Source organism: Erythrolamprus reginae, chromosome 1, assembly GCF_031021105.1.
Source record: "Erythrolamprus reginae isolate rEryReg1 chromosome 1, rEryReg1.hap1, whole genome shotgun sequence".
Classification (NCBI taxonomy): Eukaryota; Metazoa; Chordata; class Lepidosauria; order Squamata; family Dipsadidae; genus Erythrolamprus; species Erythrolamprus reginae.
This window is the reverse complement of record NC_091950.1, coordinates 341064953-341072577: the sequence shown is the minus strand read 5'-3', so window position 1 is coordinate 341072577 and position 7625 is coordinate 341064953. Positions and strand designations below refer to the sequence as shown.

At 40.9% G+C, this 7625-nt stretch overlaps 1 long non-coding RNA gene across 1 annotated transcript; it reads right to left on the bottom strand.

Annotated features, from left to right (window-relative positions):
• Positions 1 to 3140: 3140 nt before the first annotated feature.
• On the bottom strand, positions 3141 to 7222 carry LOC139157376 (uncharacterized). The gene is made up of 3 exons (XR_011557469.1): positions 6959 to 7222; positions 5056 to 5104; positions 3141 to 3209 (listed from the first exon to the last, which is right to left on the bottom strand). It is a non-coding gene; the product is annotated as an uncharacterized lncRNA (long non-coding RNA).
• Positions 7223 to 7625: the final 403 nt, after the last annotated feature.

Sequence of the window (7625 nt, the reverse complement as noted above, 5' to 3'; positions counted from 1 at the left end):
CCCCCTTTATTCCCGACTCCCGAAGAGTCAGACAGGCATCCGCAAATACAATTTACATACCTTTGTGACTGCGCTGTGATGGCATATGGGAATGGATGTGGAGGGAGGAGAGGATTGTTATTGTTTTGAAGGGGAGTCCCCTTCCATAAAAACAGAGGGTAACTTCCTTTCGGGTGTTTTTTTTCTTTTTCTCTGTCTCTTTTGGTCAGGAGAATCTTGCTCTGCAGTTGCCTGTCTCTTTTCGTTATGGAAGATCATGTCAATTGTTAGTTGTTTTTGTCTTGCTAGTAAAATTTTTCTGAAAGTGGACATAACACTATCATTAAAAATGTTCACTGCTCTATTTGCTATGACTTTATCAGGGTGATGTTTTTCAGCAAAATTTGCTATTTCTACCCATTTAGCACACATTTCATGAATTAAGCCACTTGAAATATTTTCCCTTCTCTCCTTCTCGTCAGAAGATATTTTTTCGACTATATCCTTCTGCTGCTGTTGTTGTAGGTGCATCAATTCCTCTGTGGTTAACTCGGTAGCGTGACCTTCCACAAGTTCGTTGACGTCCTCTTGTTGAATCTCAAGCCCCATGTTCTTTCCCATGGTCACAATATCATAAATCACAGCAACATCGTCATCAATGACAGAAGCTGAGTCAGGTTCCAAACCCTCAATATTCCTTTCCGGTACACATTCTGGCCAAAGTTTTCGCCATGCCGAATTCAATGTGCGATAAGTGACATTACTCCAAGCAGTGTCAATTAAATTCACATAATCCAGGATGTTGAAGTGTTCTTTCCAAAATTCCCTCAGAGTTAGCTGTGTGTCATTTGTCACTTCAAAGCACTTCCGGAAGAGTGCCTTTGTGTACAGTTTCTTAAAATTACATATGATCTGTTGGTCCATAGGTTGAAGAATAGGCGTTGTATTCGGGGGTAAAAATTTTACCTTGATGAAGCTATAGTCATCAACTAGGTCTTCCTCTAAAGCGGGGTGGGGGGGTGGGGGGTGAGCAGGGGCATTGTCCATCACCAAAAGGCATTTCAAAGGCTTTTTTTCCCCTGTTAAGTATTCTTTTACTCAAGGGGCAAAAACTTCACGCACCCACTCTGTGAAGAATTGTCGGGTAACCCAAGCTTTTGTGTTTGACCGCCACATCACACCCAATTTACTTTTCATTACATTGTCCCTTTTAAAGGGCCGGGGATTGTCAGAATGATAAACAAGCAAGGGTTTAACCTTGCAATCACCATTTGCATTTTCACACAACAAAAGAGTGAGCCTGTCTTTCATAGGCTTGTGCCCTGGCAGTGATTTTTCCTCTTTTGTTATTTATATATTGGCTGGCATTTTTTTCCAGAATAATCCAGTTTCATCACAGTTGAACACTTGCTCAGGAGCAAACGCTTCTGGCCTTACATAATCTCTAAATTCTTTGACGAACTCATCAGCTGCCTTCTGGTTTGAACTAGCCACCTCCCCATGCTTAGTACACGATGTATGCCACTTCGGTTTCGAAATTTCTCAAACCAACCCCTGATGGCTTTAAAGATAAAAGCACCTTCACTACTTGTACCAGGCCTTTCTTTCTCAAGATCACCATGTATTTGTAGTGCTTTCTCACAAATAAAAGCTTCACTGATACTGTCACCTGCTCACTCTTTTTCTTTAATGTATATAAGGAGCAGCTTCTCCATTTCCTCCATTACCTGAGGACTTTGCTTGCTTATCAATGTAACACCTTTTGCAACATCAGCAGCCTTTAAAGCATCTTTGTTCTTCAGGAAAGTCGAGATAGTTGATTTTGGCATGCCAACGAGATCTGAGACACGTGTGCCCTTTTCATATTTGGCAATAATTTCTTTCTTGAGTTCAATAGTTGTCCTCACAGTTTTTCTCTTTCCTTGACGTGCACTATCAGTGCTAGTTTTCTTTGGACCCATGTCTAAGTGTCCAATAAGTATAATAGGCAAAATACAGTAAGTGAAAAATAGACAAAAATAGGCAAAATGCTTCATCCGACAGTCCCTCTGATCACACTCCCTCCTAGCACAGATTGACTCCTAATGATGATGCAGGCAAGGCGCGCCGTTCCATGATGAACAAAAGCCATTCGGCTTGGCTCGGGTGTTCGAATTCCAAATCTTTGTTCGAATTTCAGGGCAAAAGTTTTTCAAATTTCCTGGTCGAAAACTGATTTGTTTGAATTGAGAAGCGATCGAAAACCGAGGTACCACTGTATGTTTATCCCAGGCATGTTTAAATTCAGTTACTGTGGATTTACCAACCACGTCTGTTGGAAGTTTGTTCCAAGCATCTACTACTCTTTCAGTAAAATAATATTTTCTCACGTTACCTCTAATCTTTCCCCCAACTAACCTCAGATTTTGACCCCTTGTTCTTGTGTTCACTTTCCTATTGAAAACACTTCCCTCCTGAACCTTATTTAACCCTTTAATATATTTAAATGTTTCGATCATGTCCCACCTTTCCCTTCTGTCCTCCAGACTATACAGATTGAGTTCATGAAGTCTTTTCTGATAGGTTTTATGCTTAAGACCTTCCACCATATTTTTGTAGCCCACCTTTGGACCCATTCAATTTTATCAATATCTTTTTGTAGATGAGGACTCCAGAACTGAACACAATATTTCAAATGTGGTCTCACCAGCGCTGTATACAGCGGGATCACTCTCTCCCTCTTCCTGCTTGTTATACCTCTTGCTATGCAGCCAAGCCTCCTACTTGCTTTTCCTACAGCCCAACCACACTGTTCACCCATTTTGAGACTGTCAGAAATCACTACCCCTAAATCCTTCTCTTCTGAAGATTTTGCTAACATAGAACTGCCTATACAATAATCAGATTGAGGATTCCTTTTGCCCAAGTGCATTATTTTACATTTGGAAACATTAAACTGCAGTTTCCATTGCTTTGACCACTTATCTAGTAAAGCTAAATCATTTGCCATATTAGAGATGCCTCCAGGAATATCAACCCTATTGCACACTTTAGTGTCATCGGCAAATAGGCAAAGCTTCCCTACCAAACCTTCCCCTATAATAATAATAATAATAATAATAATAATAATAATAATAATAAGAATAATAATAATTTCATCCCTGCTGTAATACTTACGTGTTAAAATCCACTATACAAAATGATGGAACTTCCCATTTCAAAAATTCACTTCCTTCATATTCTAAATATATCTAATAAATAAAAGAGAACATAGAAATCTCCAGTAAAACATAAAATTGAAATAAAAATATAAAGATCTGTTCAATAATGCAGATTTATGACTCTATTTTCACACTCCTATAAATCCAAAAAGACTCTGTGAATTCTGCACAGAAAGAATTGCAATTTCCAATTCTCCAGACATTGGTTATTCAATCATATAGCAAAACTTTCAGTTTTAAATTTATTTATTTGTTTGTTTATCAAATTTATATGATTCTCATCATGCAGTATGAGGTTTATTAAATCTATATGCTGCTCACCTTAAGCTTACAACATAATAACATATAGAAGCAAAAACAATGATAAAATAATAAAAAAATTACAGGAGATCAATCTATAATGAATGGTTTTACAATGGAGAGGCTGTGGTGGCATCTCTGTTACTACACTAGCCACCTGATAACTGGTATACAGGTAGTCCCCGACTTATGACGGGGATCCATTCCCACGGCCCGTCGTAAGCCGAGTTTGGTGTAAGTTGGAATATTCCAATTTACATGAATATTCCAACTTACACTGCGGTGGCGGCGTCTTCTTCAAGGAACAAACAGCCGGTCCCTCTCGGCGCTGCGTTGCTGTAGCCTCTGAGGCTGCCGCTGCCGCCGCCACCTCCATTCAGGCAAGGGGATATCCGTCGTGGGCGGCCTCGGAGGCTACAGCAACGCAGCGCAGAGAAGAACCGGCTGTTGGTTCCTTGAAGAAGCCAGTCCTTCTCGGCGCTGCGTTGCTGTAGCCTCCAAGGCCGCCCACCGCGGAGATCCCCTCACACGAACGGAGGCAGCGGCAGCAGCAGCATTAGAGACTGCAGCAACGCAGCCCCGATAAGGACCGGCTGTTGGTCCCTTGAAGCCGCCGCTGCCTCCACTCAGGCAAAGGGATCTCCATGGTGGGCGGCGGCTTCGGAGACCCCGTGGAGATCCCTTTGCCTGAATGGAGGTGGAAGCGGCAGCGGCAGCGGTGGCTTCGAAGCTGTCCCCGGGTCGTTGTAATGATGAAACATTGTACGTTGGGGAGGACATAACCCGGGGACTACCTGTAGTCAGGCTTTAAGGCATTTCCTAAAGACCTCCCGTGGCAAGATTAACTGCCCAGAGTTCTCCAGGAGTGGGGCGGCATATAAATCCAAATATATATATATATCCCTTAATTTTCAAATTCAACAAAAACATGTGACAAATGTATATATATATATACAGAGTTACCTCTACTTAACAACGCCTCTACTTAAGAAATTTTCTAGATAAGAACCTGGTGTTCTTATCCTCCCGCCCAAATTCCAAGGTTTTATTTCTTTCCTAATGGGTTTGCACGCATTATTTGCCTTTACATTGATTCCTATGGGAAAAATTGCTTCTACTTATCAGCATTTCTACTTAAGAACCTGGTTACGGAATTTAATTAAGTTCGCAAGAAGAGGTACCACTCTATATCTACAATTTCGCATTTATACTGTTACTGTAGGCTGAAAAAAAATGTGGTGCATTCCATTCTGGGCAACCCTCGTATGTTTCAGTAAGACAACTCAGATAGAACAGAATATAATTTTTTATTGGCCAGGTATGATTGGACACACAAGGAATTTGTCTTGGTACATATGCTCTCAGTGTACATAAAAGAAAAGCTATGTTCATCAAGAATCATGGTACAACACTTAATGATAATCCGGGTACAAATAAGCAATCAAATCATATTAGGAACCAGTCAATATAAATTGTAAGTTACAATCATAAGTGGTGGGAGATGGGTGATTGGAATGATAAGAAGAAAACCGCTTATGATATATCCTTTATATGGATTTTGACAATAAACACTTACATTAGTTCTTGTAGAAAACACAAAATACGATCCGATACCTGTTCTATACCTGAAAGTAAAATAAATATAATGGTTAGTTATGAATTATTTTGTTTATTCATTATTTGGCTGCCTAATTTTCTTAAACGAAAAAAGAGAAAAATTTATCAGATTAATAATATTGAAGAAAGTGGTGTTCCATCCTTTCTAAGCCTGTTCTTTGATCAAATTACTTTTGGATTCTGCTTTTTACACTTTTGGAAAACAGTAATTTGTAGTAATGATCTTTTTCTGGTCCAGACTCCAGATCTATGCAAGTACCATGAAAAATTACCTCAAAAATTAGTTGAATGGTCCCACCCAGAGTGTCTCATCTTCAGTTCAATTCTGCCTTCCTCCAGTAGAAAATGTTAAATTTTAAAGAAATCAAAATATTCAATTCATGAGCTTTCATAAAATGAATAATTGGGCCTCGGTATAGTATTATATTAAGGATAAAAAGCTGCATTCGCCACATCCTTATTTATTTGTTTGTTTGTTTGTTTGTTTGTTTGTTTGTATCTATCTATCCATCCAGTGAAGGGCTACCAAAATTTTTACTACCACACTGTGGCCGTGGCTTACACATTTTCTTTCAACTTCTTTCAGTGCAAATTGGGTGCTCTGGGGTGGAGCTCCATTTTTGCTACCCCACTGCGTTTTCCCACCTGTCCGGGTAGTAGCCCACCCCTGCGTCCATCCATCCATCCATCCATCCATCCATCCATCCATCCATCCATCCATCGCGCTATTAAAAATGAGGAGCATCACTCCACTTCAGAAAAATGTATGCTGTGCAGAAATAAAGCAGGGAGCCAAAAAGGTCAGACAATGACAAGTAAAAAACTACAGTGCATGTCTTCAATCAAGGAGAATAAGGGAAAAGGAGGTGGACACACACACATCAATAGAGGATGTATGTAGTTTAGGATTGAAATGAGGGCTCCTTGATGCTCTCTGATCTTGGTTGTTTTCTTGCAGACATTCCATCATCTGAAACTAGGTAACATCATTGTTGCGGCTACGGAATACGGCTTGCTCATTTTATCTTCCAGCCTAGTGGCTGCTTTGTCAGTTGGAGGGAATGGTTTTCATGGTTCTTTAGTTTGTTTGTTTGTTTGTTTATTTATTGATTGGTTGATTGATTGGATTTGTATGCCGCCCCTTTCCGTAGAATTGGGGCGGCTAACAACAATGATAAAAACAGCATGTAGTTGGGCTGTTACTATTAGCTTGCTTGGCAGTTCCTTGTTTGGGTGTAGTTAACATCTTGATTTTTGGTCAAATGTTATTCTGTGTTAACCTCTATTCATCTGGAATTGGATTGTAGGTGGGAAGTACTTTAGGCCAGGGGTCTCCAACCTTGGCAACTTTAAGCTTGGAGGACTTCAATTCCCAGAATTCCCCAGCCAGCTTTGGGGAACTCTGGGAATTGAAGTCCTCCAGGCTTAAAGTTGCCAAGGTTGGAGATCTCTGCTTTAGACAACCCAGAAAGCTGTCAAGTTTTTATTTTTATTTATTTATGTGTTTGTTTTGTCAAGTACATATTGGAGATATGTAAAGATATACTGTAATAATATTCATATGCATGATACTAGTAATAATAAAAAATAAGAACAAACATTAGATATAATATTTATATGCATGGCACTAGTAAAAAATAAAAGAAACCTTTTTAAATAGGGCACGGAAGAATTAGCCCCAACCGATTACCTGTCTTTCATAGCACATTGCAATTTTGATTATAAAAATACTTTCTAGTATGTTCCGTGGTTGGTTGGTTGGTTTTGTTATAAGAGTAGAATCACGTTTCTTCCGTCGGTTATGGAAGGTTTTGACACACAACCTTTTGCCACCATCCCCCTGAATCTGCCCCATGCCCCACCTCCACACTGCCCCGCAACCGCTCCACCACAGGCAATTCAGCAGCAAGGACAGGATCAAAAAGCCAGCCATCAGGGCGGCGCCAAGACACAGCGCAGCCCGCTACCAACAACGGCCGGCGCGCGCTCTCCCCCTTGTGGCTCAGGCAACGCCACAAACTCAGCAGCGTTCGGAAGAGACTAACAGCAACTACATTTCTCGGGATGCCCCGCGGCTCTAAAACCGTGACGTAGTTCACCGACTGGAATCCTGGGAAGCGCAGTTCCTTTCGTGGAGGCGCGCGAAGCGGCATGTTACTCAGGCTATATATGCAGAGGAGGAGGCAAGGCTTTAGCTCACGCGGCGTTATGGAAGGATGACCAATGAGGAGGCGGGCAGCGCAGGGAGAAGATGCGTGAAAAGGGCGGGGAAGAAGAAGGAGCCTTCACCGGCTGGGATGGGGTCACCTTGACTCTTTCTGCGGCAAGTGCAGAGAGTGGAGGAGGAGTAATTAAAGCGCCTCCATGGGCGTGGTCTTTCGCGCCCATAACTTTCTATATTAATTGGGACGCGTTGTGTAGTTTATTAATCTGGCCTCGCCTATACTGCTCTTATAAAGATTAAATAATATATAATTATATAAATATGGTAAATCCTTAAGATTTCTATTAATATTGATTGTTTCCTGA